Source organism: Stenella coeruleoalba, assembly GCF_951394435.1.
Source record: "Stenella coeruleoalba genome assembly, chromosome: 1".
Classification (NCBI taxonomy): domain Eukaryota; kingdom Metazoa; phylum Chordata; class Mammalia; order Artiodactyla; family Delphinidae; genus Stenella; species Stenella coeruleoalba.
In genome coordinates, this window is record NC_137169.1 from 122,291,939 (window position 1) to 122,305,818 (window position 13,880).

General features: G+C 43.9%; 1 long non-coding RNA gene across 34 annotated transcripts in view; it reads right to left on the minus strand.

Annotated features, from left to right (window-relative positions):
* The window catches only part of LOC307186525, a 2,785,769-nt gene that overhangs the window by 1,298,310 nt on the left and 1,473,579 nt on the right, over window positions 1-13,880 (minus strand). The window contains exon 1 of one of the 34 annotated variants that reach the window (XR_013828360.1): window positions 7,739-7,805. The exons of the other annotated variants lie outside the window; for them this stretch is intronic. This is a non-coding gene — a long non-coding RNA (uncharacterized lncRNA). Of the gene's footprint in view, window positions 1-7,738; window positions 7,806-13,880 lie in introns of those variants that run through there. 34 annotated transcript variants of the gene reach the window in all.

Consider the following 13,880-nt stretch of genomic DNA (forward strand, 5'->3'; position numbering starts at 1 on the left):
AGGAACTGAATTCCAAAACACAACAGGGTCTCAAATTTAGAAAAGCAACTTATGCTTGCTTAAGGGGAAAGGTGAGTTGGGGTGCTGCATAAAACCAGAGATTGAAATGAGCACAGATAAACGTCCTTAAGCCAAATATGGAATAGACAAGAGCTACTCCTTGCTCAACGAAATGGACTCAACACCGCATGTTAAATGCCTAAGAATGTACCTGACTAGTAAGTATCTTAAAACCTATGGATTGCTATGTCTCCGAAAGAGAATCAAGCATGTGTACAGGGGCATAAACGCAGCAGTGATAGGATTGGAGAGGTTCGGTGAGCAAATGAAGACCCTTTGAAGTCATATTGCATGGTACCCATTCCACGGGTTTCAACTACCCAGGTTTAAGGTATTCTTCCTTCAGCTAAAACATGCATGTAGAACCTAGAGTATGATCAACCATGTGATCAGGAGACGTGTTCAAATATGTCTCAGTTTTCGTACCCTGGTACTCGGGTGCAACATTCCAGACGCTTTACTAACACTCTCCCCACTTGGAGAGTCAGCGCCTTTAACCTCCTGTTTGGCCCAGTTTGCAATTTCTGCGCAAGATGAACAGGCATTGGGAGAACCAATGAGAGACTAGCTGGAGGTGTCTGGACGGGCAAATTTAACTCTCATTTCCCACCAGGAAGAGGAAATAACCAAAGGCTCAGCGTGCCGTGCCGGAAGCAGATTAGGGCCTGAAGCCATCCTGCGGTGTTGCGGCCAGGTCACAAGAAAGCGAGTTGAAGAAAGGAGCTCAGGGGCACTGTAATTCACAAACCTGCAGAGTTATAAATGACAGCTATCGTCCAAAAATATACTGAGGTAAGGCTGCCAAGAGGACTTGAAAGCGGGGCAGAATTGCAGGAAACCGATTTCAGGAGTTAGACTGGAATTGCATTGAAAGCATAGGAAAAGAGGCAGAACGTCCACAATGATGCACTTGGCCAAAAAGGGCTTATGCGTTTTTTCCTGAATATATTCAGGAAAAAACGCATACGCCCTTTTTGGCCAACCAAGCAAGCTTGCAAAGGAAATCTGCACTACAATGAAGTCTCACTTCCCCCCGGTCAAAAGGGCCATCTGAAAAAAGTGTAAAATCCAGAAAGGCAGGACAGGCCATGGAGAACTGGGGGCCTTGTTATGCTGATGGGCGGGATGTAAATTGCCAACAGACACTTGGGAGAAGTGTATGGTGTTTCCTGAAACATCTAAAAAACAAAGCAACAGAGCCTAGGGCACTTCCACTTATGGTCCTATAGCTTAGGGAAATTAAAATCAAAAAGACACAGCCACCCCAAAGTTTGGGACGCCTCTGTTTACAAGAACCTCGTTTACCGTACAAGTTCAATATCACAGAAAGTGAAAAATGGATAAAGAACTTGTGGTACTTACGTACAATGCAGTATCACTCAGCAATGAAATCTGTCATCAGGCCCGTAGCAGCATAATGAGTGGATTCAGGTACGATGATTCTAACTGAAATAAGTCACACAGAAAAAGAAACATCATAAGATATCACTAATACACGGAATGTAAACTTGGCTACACAGGAACTGAATTCCAAAACAGAACAGGGTCTCAAATTTAGAAAAGCAACTTATGCTTGCTTAAGGGGAAAGGTGAGTTGGGGTGCTGCATAAAACCAGAGATTGAAATGAGCACAGATAAAGTTCCTTAAGTCAAATATGGAATAGACAAGAGCTACTCCTTGCTCAACGAAATGGACTCAACACCGCATATTAAACGCCTAAGAATGTACCTGACTAGTAAGTATCGTAAAACCTATGGATTGCTATGTCTCCAAAAGAGAATCAAGCATGTGTACAGGGGCATAAACGCAGCAGTGATAGGATTGGAGAGGTTCGGTGAGCAAATGAAGACCCTTTGAAGTCATATTGCATGGTACCCATTACTCGGGTTTCAACTACCCGGGTTTTAGGTATTCTTCCTTCAGCTAAAACATGCATGTGGAACCTAGAGTATGATCAACCATGTGATCGGGAGACGTGTTCAAATATGTCTCAGTTTTCCTCCCCTGGTACTCGGGTGCAACATTCCAGGCGCTTTACTAACACTCTCCCCACTTGGAAGGTCAGCACCTTTAACCTCCTGTTTGGCACACTTTGAAATTTCTGCGGAAGATGAACAGGAATAGCGAGAACCAATGAGAGTCTTGCTGGAGGTGTCTGGACGGGCAAATTTAACTCTCATTTCCCACCAGGAAGAGGAAATAACCAAAGGCTCAGCGTGCCGTACCGGAACCAGATTAGGGCCTGAAGCCATCCTGCAGTGTTGCGGCCAGCTCACAAGAAAGCAAGTTGAAGAAAGGAGCTCAGGGGCACTGTAATTCACAAACCTGCAGAGTTATAAATGACAGCTATCGTCCAAAAATAGACTGACGTGAGGCTGCCAAGAGGACTTGAAAGCGGGGCAGAATTGCAGGAAACCGATTTCAGGAGGTAGACTGGAATTGCATTGAAAGCATAGGAAAAGAGGCAGAAAGTCCACAGTGATGCACTTGGCCAAAAAGGGCGTATGCGTTTGTTCCTGAATATATTCAGGAAAAAACGCATACGCTCTTTTTGGCCAACCAAGCAAGCTTGCAAAGGAAATCTGCACTACAATGAAGTCTCACTTCCCCCTGGTCAAAAGGGCCATCTGAAAAAAGTGTAAAATCCAGAAAGGCAGGACAGGCCATGGAGAACTGGGAGCCTTGTTATGCTGATGGGCGGGATGTAAATTGCCAACAGACACTCGGGAGAAGTGTATGGTGTTTCCTGAAATATCGAAAAAACAAAGCAACAGAGCCTAGGGCACTTCCACTTATGGTCCTATAGCTTAGGGAAATTAAAATCAAAAAGACACAGCCACCCCAAAGTTTGGGACGCCTCTGTTTACAAGAACCTCATTTACCGTACAAGTTCAATATCACAGAAAGTGAAAAATGGATAAAGAACTTGTGGTACTTACGTACAATGCAGTATCACTCAGCAATGAAATCTATGTCATCAGGCCCGTAGCAGCATAATGAGTGGATTCAGGTACGATGATTCTAACTGAAATAAGTCACACAGAAAAAGAAACATCATAAGATGTCACTAATACACAGAATGTAAACTTGGCTACACAGGAACTGAATTCCAAAACACAACAGGGTCTCAAATTTAGAAAACCAACTTATGCTTGCTTAAGGGTAAAGGTGAATTGGGGTGCTGCATAAAACCAGAGATTGAAATGAGCACAGATAAAGTTCCTTAAGCCAAATATGGAATAGACAAGAGCTACTCCTTGCTCAACGAAATGGACTCAACACCGCATGTTAAATGCCTAAGTATGTACCTGACTAGTAAGTATCTTAAAACCGATGGATTGCTATGTCTCCGAAAGAGAATCAAGCATGTGTACAGGGGCATAAACGCAGCAGTGATAGGATTGGAGAGGTTCGGTGAGCAAATGAAGACCCTTTGAAGTCATATTGCATGGTACCCATTCCACGGGTTTCAACTACCCAGGTTTAAGGTATTCTTCCTTCAGCTAAAACATGCATGCAGAACCTAGAGTATGATCAACCATGTGATCAGGAGACGTGTTCAAATATGTCTCAGTTTTCGTACCCTGGTACTCGGGTGCAACATTCCAGACGCTTTACTAACACTCTCCCCACTTGGAGAGTCAGCGCCTTTAACCTCCTGTTTGGCCCAGTTTGCAATTTCTGCGCAAGATGAACAGGAATAGGGAGAACCAATGAGAGACTAGCTGGAGGTGTCTGGACGGGCAAATTTAACTCTCATTTCCCACCAGGAAGAGAAAATAACCAAAGGCTCAGCATGCCGTGCCAGAAGAAGATTAGGGCCTAAAGACATCCTGCAGTGTTGCGGCCAGCTCACAAGAAAGCGAGATGAAGAAAGGAGCTCAGGGGCACTGTATTTCACAAACCTGCAGAGTTATAAATGACAGCTATAGTCCAAAAATATACTGAAGTAAGGCTGCCAAGAGGACTTGAAAGCGGGGCAGAATTGCAGGAAACCGATTTCAGGAGGTAGACTGGAATTGCATTGAAAGCATAGGAAAAGAGGCAGAACGTCCACAATGATGCACTTGGCCAAAAAGGGCGTATGCGTTTTTTCCTGAATATATTCAGGAAAAAACGCATACGCCCTTTTTGGCCAACCAAGCAAGCTTGCAAAGGAAATCTGCACTACAATGAAGTCTCACTTCCCCCCGGTCAAAAGGGCCATCTGAAAAAAGTGTAAAATCCAGAAAGGCAGGACAGGCCATGGAGAACTGGGAGCCTTGTTATGCTGATAGGCGGGATGTAAATTGCGAAGAACCACTTGGGAGAAGTGTATGGTGTTTCCTGAAACATCTAAAAAACAAAGCAACAGAGCCTAGGGCACTTCCACTTATGGTCCTATAGCTTAGGGAATTTAAAATCAAAAAGACACAGCCACCCCAAAGTTTGGAACGGCTCTGTTTACAAGAACCTCGTTTACAGTACAAGTTCAACATCGCAGAAAGTGAAAAATGGATAAAGAAGTTGTGGTATTTACTTACAAAGCAATATCACTCAGCAATGAAATCTGTGTCATCAGGCCCTTAGCAGCACAACGAGTGGATTCAGGTATGATGATTCTAACTGAAATAAGTCACACAGAAAAAGAAACATCATAAGATATCAGTAATACACGGAATGGAAACTTGGCTACACAGGAACTGAATTACAGAACAGAACAGGGTCTCAAATTTAGAAAAACAACTTATGCTTGCTTAAGGGGAAAGGTGAGTTGGGGTGCTGCATAAAACCAGAGATTGAAATGAGCACAGATAAAGTTCCTTAAGCCAAATATGGAATAGACAAGAGCTACTCCTTGCTCAACGAAATGGACTCAACACCGCATATTAAACGCCTAAGAATGTACCTGACTTGTAAGTATCTTAAAACCTATGGATTGCTATGTCTCCAAAAGAGAATCAAGCATGTGTACAGGGGCATAAACGCAGCAGTGATAGGATTGGAGAGGTTCGGTGAGCAAATGAAGACCCTTTGAAGTCATATTGCATGGTACCCATTCCACGGGTTTCAACTACCCAGGTTTAAGGTATTCTTCCTTCAGCTAAAACATGCATGTGGAACCCAAGTATGATCAACCATGTGATCAGGAGACGTGTTCAAATATGTCTCAGTTTTCGTACCCTGGTACTCGGGTGCAACATTCCAGACGCTTTACTAACACTCTCCCGACTTGGAGAGTCAGTCCCTTTAACCTCCTGTTTGGCCCAGTTTGCAATTTCTGCGGAAGATGAACAGGAATAGCGAGAACCAATGAGAGACTAGCTGGAGGTGTCTGGACGGGCAAATTTAACTCTCATTTCCCACCAGGAAGAGGAATTAACCAAAGGCTCAGCGTGCCGTGCCGGAACCAGATTAGGGCCTGAAGCCATCCTGCGGTGTTGCGGCCAGCTCACAAGAAAGCGAGTTGAAGAAAGGAGCTCAGGGGCACTGTAATTCACAAACCTGCAGAGTTATAAATGACAGCTATAGTCCAAAAATATACTGAAGTAGGGCTGCCAAGAGGACTTGAAAGCGGGGCAGAATTGCAGGAAACCGATTTCAGGAGGTAGACTGGAATTGCATTGAAAGCATAGGAAAAGAGGCAGAACGTCCACAATGATGCACTTGGCCAAAAAGGGCGTATGCGTTTTTTCCTGAATATATTCAGGAAAAAACGCATACGCCCTTTTTGGCCAACCAAGCAAGCTTGCAAAGGAAATCTGCACTACAATGAAGTCTCACTTCCCCCCAGTCAAAAGGGCCATCTGAAAAAAGTGTAAAATCCAGAAAGGCAGGACAGGCCATGGAGAACTGGGAGCCTTGTTATGCTGATGGGCGGGATGTAAATTGCCAACAGACACTCGCGAGAAGTGTATGGTGTTTCCTGAAACATCTAAAAAACAAAGCAACAGAGCCTAGGGCACTTCCACTTATGGTCCTATAGCTTAGGTAAATTAAAATCAAAAAGACACAGCCACCCCAAAGTTTGGGACGCCTCTGTTTACAAGAAACTCGTTTACAGTACAAGTTCAACATCGCAGAAAGTGAAAAATGGATAAAGAAGGTGTGGTATTTACTTACAAAGCAATATCACTCAGCAATGAAATCTGTGTCATCAGGCCCTTAGCAGCACAATGAGTGGATTCAGGTATGATGATTCTAACTGAAATAAGTCACACAGAAAAAGAAACATCATAAGATATCAGTAATACACGGAATGGAAACTTGGCTACACAGGAACTGAATTACAGAACAGAACAGGGTCTCAAATTTAGAAAACCAACTTATGCTTGCTTAAGGGTAAAGGTGAGTTGGGGTGCTGCATAAAACCAGAGATTGAAATGAGCACAGATAAAGTTCCTTAAGCCAAATATGGAATAGACAAGAGCTACTCCTTGCTCAACGAAATGGACTCAACACCGCATATTAAACGCCTAAGAATGTACCTGACTAGTAAGTATTTTAAAACCTATAGATTGCTATGTCTCCGAAAGAGAATCAAGCATGTGTACAGGGTTATAAACGCAGCAGTGATAGGATTGGAGATGTTCGGTGAGCAAATGAAGACCCTTTGAAGTCATATTGCATGGTACCCATTCCACGGGTTTCAACTACCCAGGTTTTAGGTATTCTTCCTTCAGCTAAAACATGCATGTGGAACCCAGAGTATGATCAACCATGTGATCGGGAGACGTGTTCAAATATGTCTCAGTTTTCCTCCCCTGGTACTCGGGTGCAACATTCCAGACGCTTTACTAACACTCTCCCCACTTGGAAGGTCAGCACCTTTAACCTCCTGTTTGGCACACTTTGCAATTTCTGCGGAAGATGAACAGGAATAGCGAGAACCAATGAGAGGCTTGCTGGAGGTGTCTGGACGGGCAAATTTAACTCTCATTTCCCACCAGGAAGAGGAAATAACCAAAGGCTCAGCGTGCCGTAACGGAACCAGATTAGGGCCTGAAGCCATCCTGCGGTGTTGCGGCCAGCTCACAAGAAAGCAAGTTGAAGAAAGGAGCTCAGGGGCACTGTAATTCACAAACCTGCAGAGTTATAAATGACAGCTATCGTCCAAAAATAGACTGAAGTGAGGCTGCCAAGAGGACTTGAAAGCGGGGCAGAATTGCAGGAAACCGATTTCAGGAGGTAGACTGGAATTGCATTGAAAGCATAGGAAAAGAGGCAGAACGTCCACAATGATGCACTTGGCCAAAAAGGGCGTATGCGTTTGTTCCTGAATATATTCAGGAAAAAACGCATACGCCCTTTTTGGCCAACCAAGCAAGCTTGCAAAGGAAATCTGCACTACAATGAAGTCTCACTTCCCCCCGGTCAAAAGGGCCATCTGAAAAAAGTGTAAAATCCAGAAAGGCAGGACAGGCCATGGAGAACTGGGAGCCTTGTTATGCTGATGGGTGGGATGTAAATTGCCAACAACCACTCGGGAGAAGTGTATGGTGTTTCCTGAAACATCTAAAAAACAAAGCAACAGAACCTAGGGCACTTCCACTTATGGTCCTATAGCTTAGGGAAATTAAAATCAAAAAGACACAGCCACCCAAAGTTTGGGACGCCTCCGTTTACAAGAACCTCGTTTACCGTACAAGTTCAATATCACAGAAAGTGAAAAATGGATAAAGAACTTGTGGTACTTACGTACAATACAGTATCACTCAGCAATGAAATCTATGTCATCAGGCCCGTAGCAGCATAATGAGTGGATTCAGGTACGATGATTCTAACTGAAATAAGTCACACAGAAAAAGAAACATCATAAGTTATCACTAATACACAGAATGTAAACTTGGCTACACAGGAACTGAATTCCAAAACACAACAGGGTCTCAAATTTAGAAAAGCAACTTATGCTTGCTTAAGGGGAAAGGTGAGTTGGGGTGCTGCATAAAACCAGAGATTGAAATGAGCACAGATAAAGGTCCTTAAGCCAAATATGGAATAGACAAGAGCTACTCCTTGCTCAACGAAATGGACTCAACACCGCATGTTAAATGCCTAAGAATGTACCTGACTAGTAAGTATCTTAAAACCTATGGATTGCTATGTCTCCGAAAGAGAATCAAGCATGTGTACAGGGGCATAAACGCAGCAGTGATAGGATTGGAGAGGTTCGGTGAGCAAATGAAGACCCTTTGAAGTCATACTGCATGGTACCCATTCCACGGGTTTCAACTACCCAGGTTTAAGGTATTCTTCCTTCAGCTAAAACATGCATGTAGAACCTAGAGTATGATCAACCATGTGATCAGGAGACGTGTTCAAATATGTCTCAGTTTTCGTACCCTGGTACTCGGGTGCAACATTCCAGACGCTTTACTAACACTCTCCCCACTTGGAGAGTCAGCGCCTTTAACCTCCTGTTTGGCCCAGTTTGCAATTTCTGCGGAAGATGAACAGGAATAGCGAGAACCAATGAGAGACTAGCTGGAGGTGTCTGGACGGGCAAATTTAACTCTCATTTCCCACCAGGAAGAGGAAATAACCAAAGGCTCAGCGTGCCATGCCGGAACCAGATTAGGGCCTGAAGCCATCCTGCGGTGTTGCGTCCAGGTCACAAGAAAGCGAGTTGAAGAAAGGAGCTCAGGTGCACTGTAATTCACAAACCTGCAGAGTTATAAATGACAGCTATCGTCCAAAAATAGACTGAAGTAAGGCTGCCAAGAGGACTTGAAAGCGGGGCAGAATTGCAGGAAACCGATTTCAGGAGGTAGACTGGAATTGCATTGAAAGCATAGGAAAAGAGGCAGAAAGTCCACAGTGATGCACTTGGCCAAAAAGGGCGTATGCGTTTTTTCCTGAATATATTCAGGAAAAAACGCATACGCTCTTTTTGGCCAACCAAGCAAGCTTGCAAAGGAAATCTGCACTACAATGAAGTCTCACTTCCCCCTGGTCAAAAGGGCCATCTGAAAAAAGTGTAAAATCCAGAAAGGCAGGACAGGCCATGGAGAACTGGGAGCCTTGTTATGCTGATGGGCGGGATGTAAATTGCCAACAGACACTCGGGAGAAGTGTATGGTGTTTCCTGAAATATCGAAAAAACAAAGCAACAGAGCCTAGGGCACTTCCACTTATGGTCCTATAGCTTAGGGAAATTAAAATCAAAAAGACACAGCCACCCCAAAGTTTGGGACGCCTCTGTTTACAAGAACCTCATTTACCGTACAAGTTCAATATCACAGAAAGTGAAAAATGGATAAAGAACTTGTGGTACTTACGTACAATGCAGTATCACTCAGCAATGAAATCTATGTCATCAGGCCCGTAGCAGCATAATGAGTGGATTCAGGTACGATGATTCTAACTGAAATAAGTCACACAGAAAAAGAAACATCATAAGATGTCACTAATACACAGAATGTAAACTTGGCTACACAGGAACTGAATTCCAAAACACAACAGGGTCTCAAATTTAGAAAACCAACTTATGCTTGCTTAAGGGTAAAGGTGAATTGGGGTGCTGCATAAAACCAGAGATTGAAATGAGCACAGATAAAGTTCCTTAAGCCAAATATGGAATAGACAAGAGCTACTCCTTGCTCAACGAAATGGACTCAACACCGCATGTTAAATGCCTAAGTATGTACCTGACTAGTAAGTATCTTAAAACTGATGGATTGCTATGTCTCCGAAAGAGAATCAAGCATGTGTACAGGGGCATAAACGCAGCAGTGATAGGATTGGAGAGGTTCGGTGAGCAAATGAAGACCCTTTGAAGTCATATTGCATGGTACCCATTCCACGGGTTTCAACTACCCAGGTTTAAGGTATTCTTCCTTCAGCTAAAACATGCATGTAGAACCTAGAGTATGATCAACCATGTGATCAGGAGACGTGTTCAAATATGTCTCAGTTTTCGTACCCTGGTACTCGGGTGCAACATTCCAGACGCTTTACTAACACTCTCCCCACTTGGAGAGTCAGCGCCTTTAACCTCCTGTTTGGCCCAGTTTGCAATTTCTGCGGAAGATGAACAGGAATAGCGAGAACCAATGAGAGACTAGCTGGAGGTGTCTGGACGGGCAAATTTAACTCTCATTTCCCACCAGGAAGAGGAAATAACCAAAGGCTCAGCGTGCCATGCCGGAACCAGATTAGGGCCTGAAGCCATCCTGCGGTGTTGCGTCCAGGTCACAAGAAAGCGAGTTGAAGAAAGGAGCTCAGGTGCACTGTAATTCACAAACCTGCAGAGTTATAAATGACAGCTATCGTCCAAAAATATACTGAAGTAAGGCTGCCAAGAGGACTTGAAAGCGGGGCAGAATTGCAGGAAACCGATTTCAGGAGGTAGACTGGAATTGCATTGAAAGCATAGGAAAAGAGGCAGAAAGTCCACAGTGATGCACTTGGCCAAAAAGGGCGTATGCGTTTTTTCCTGAATATATTCAGGAAAAAACGCATACGCTCTTTTTGGCCAACCAAGCAAGCTTGCAAAGGAAATCTGCACTACAATGAAGTCTCACTTCCCCCTGGTCAAAAGGGCCATCTGAAAAAAGTGTAAAATCCAGAAAGGCAGGACAGGCCATGGAGAACTGGGAGCCTTGTTATGCTGATGGGCGGGATGTAAATTGCCAACAGACACTCGGGAGAAGTGTATGGTGTTTCCTGAAATATCGAAAAAACAAAGCAACAGAGCCTAGGGCACTTCCACTTATGGTCCTATAGCTTAGGGAAATTAAAATCAAAAAGACACAGCCACCCCAAAGTTTGGGACGCCTCTGTTTACAAGAACCTCATTTACCGTACAAGTTCAATATCACAGAAAGTGAAAAATGGATAAAGAACTTGTGGTACTTACGTACAATGCAGTATCACTCAGCAATGAAATCTATGTCATCAGGCCCGTAGCAGCATAATGAGTGGATTCAGGTACGATGATTCTAACTGAAATAAGTCACACAGAAAAAGAAACATCATAAGATGTCACTAATACACAGAATGTAAACTTGGCTACACAGGAACTGAATTCCAAAACACAACAGGGTCTCAAATTTAGAAAACCAACTTATGCTTGCTTAAGGGTAAAGGTGAATTGGGGTGCTGCATAAAACCAGAGATTGAAATGAGCACAGATAAAGTTCCTTAAGCCAAATATGGAATAGACAAGAGCTACTCCTTGCTCAACGAAATGGACTCAACACCGCATGTTAAATGCCTAAGTATGTACCTGACTAGTAAGTATCTTAAAACTGATGGATTGCTATGTCTCCGAAAGAGAATCAAGCATGTGTACAGGGGCATAAACGCAGCAGTGATAGGATTGGAGAGGTTCGGTGAGCAAATGAAGACCCTTTGAAGTCATATTGCATGGTACCCATTCCACGGGTTTCAACTACCCAGGTTTAAGGTATTCTTCCTTCAGCTAAAACATGCATGCAGAACCTAGAGTATGATCAACCATGTGATCAGGAGACGTGTTCAAATATGTCTCAGTTTTCGTACCCTGGTACTCGGGTGCAACATTCCAGACGCTTTACTAACACTCTCCCCACTTGGAGAGTCAGCGCCTTTAACCTCCTGTTTGGCCCAGTTTGCAATTTCTGCGGAAGATGAACAGGAATAGCGAGAACCAATGAGAGACTAGCTGGAGGTGTCTGGACGGGCAAATTTAACTCTCATTTCCCACCAGGAAGAGGAAATAACCAAAGGCTCAGCGTGCCATGCCGGAACCAGATTAGGGCCTGAAGCCATCCTGCGGTGTTGCGTCCAGGTCACAAGAAAGCGAGTTGAAGAAAGGAGCTCAGGTGCACTGTAATTCACAAACCTGCAGAGTTATAAATGACAGCTATCGTCCAAAAATAGACTGAAGTAAGGCTGCCAAGAGGACTTGAAAGCGGGGCAGAATTGCAGGAAACCGATTTCAGGAGGTAGACTGGAATTGCATTGAAAGCATAGGAAAAGAGGCAGAAAGTCCACAGTGATGCACTTGGCCAAAAAGGGCGTATGCGTTTTTTCCTGAATATATTCAGGAAAAAACGCATACGCTCTTTTTGGCCAACCAAGCAAGCTTGCAAAGGAAATCTGCACTACAATGAAGTCTCACTTCCCCCTGGTCAAAAGGGCCATCTGAAAAAAGTGTAAAATCCAGAAAGGCAGGACAGGCCATGGAGAACTGGGAGCCTTGTTATGCTGATGGGCGGGATGTAAATTGCCAACAGACACTCGGGAGAAGTGTATGGTGTTTCCTGAAATATCGAAAAAACAAAGCAACAGAGCCTAGGGCACTTCCACTTATGGTCCTATAGCTTAGGGAAATTAAAATCAAAAAGACACAGCCACCCCAAAGTTTGGGACGCCTCTGTTTACAAGAACCTCATTTACCGTACAAGTTCAATATCACAGAAAGTGAAAAATGGATAAAGAACTTGTGGTACTTACGTACAATGCAGTATCACTCAGCAATGAAATCTATGTCATCAGGCCCGTAGCAGCATAATGAGTGGATTCAGGTACGATGATTCTAACTGAAATAAGTCACACAGAAAAAGAAACATCATAAGATGTCACTAATACACAGAATGTAAACTTGGCTACACAGGAACTGAATTCCAAAACACAACAGGGTCTCAAATTTAGAAAACCAACTTATGCTTGCTTAAGGGTAAAGGTGAATTGGGGTGCTGCATAAAACCAGAGATTGAAATGAGCACAGATAAAGTTCCTTAAGCCAAATATGGAATAGACAAGAGCTACTCCTTGCTCAACGAAATGGACTCAACACCGCATGTTAAATGCCTAAGTATGTACCTGACTAGTAAGTATCTTAAAACTGATGGATTGCTATGTCTCCGAAAGAGAATCAAGCATGTGTACAGGGGCATAAACGCAGCAGTGATAGGATTGGAGAGGTTCGGTGAGCAAATGAAGACCCTTTGAAGTCATATTGCATGGTACCCATTCCACGGGTTTCAACTACCCAGGTTTAAGGTATTCTTCCTTCAGCTAAAACATGCATGTAGAACCTAGAGTATGATCAACCATGTGATCAGGAGACGTGTTCAAATATGTCTCAGTTTTCGTACCCTGGTACTCGGGTGCAACATTCCAGACGCTTTACTAACACTCTCCCCACTTGGAGAGTCAGCGCCTTTAACCTCCTGTTTGGCCCAGTTTGCAATTTCTGCGGAAGATGAACAGGAATAGCGAGAACCAATGAGAGACTAGCTGGAGGTGTCTGGACGGGCAAATTTAACTCTCATTTCCCACCAGGAAGAGGAAATAACCAAAGGCTCAGCGTGCCATGCCGGAACCAGATTAGGGCCTGAAGCCATCCTGCGGTGTTGCGTCCAGGTCACAAGAAAGCGAGTTGAAGAAAGGAGCTCAGGTGCACTGTAATTCACAAACCTGCAGAGTTATAAATGACAGCTATCGTCCAAAAATATACTGAAGTAAGGCTGCCAAGAGGACTTGAAAGCGGGGCAGAATTGCAGGAAACCGATTTCAGGAGGTAGACTGGAATTGCATTGAAAGCATAGGAAAAGAGGCAGAAAGTCCACAGTGATGCACTTGGCCAAAAAGGGCGTATGCGTTTTTTCCTGAATATATTCAGGAAAAAACGCATACGCTCTTTTTGGCCAACCAAGCAAGCTTGCAAAGGAAATCTGCACTACAATGAAGTCTCACTTCCCCCTGGTCAAAAGGGCCATCTGAAAAAAGTGTAAAATCCAGAAAGGCAGGACAGGCCATGGAGAACTGGGAGCCTTGTTATGCTGATGGGCGGGATGTAAATTGCCAACAGACACTCGGGAGAAGTGTATGGTGTTTCCTGAAATATCGAAAA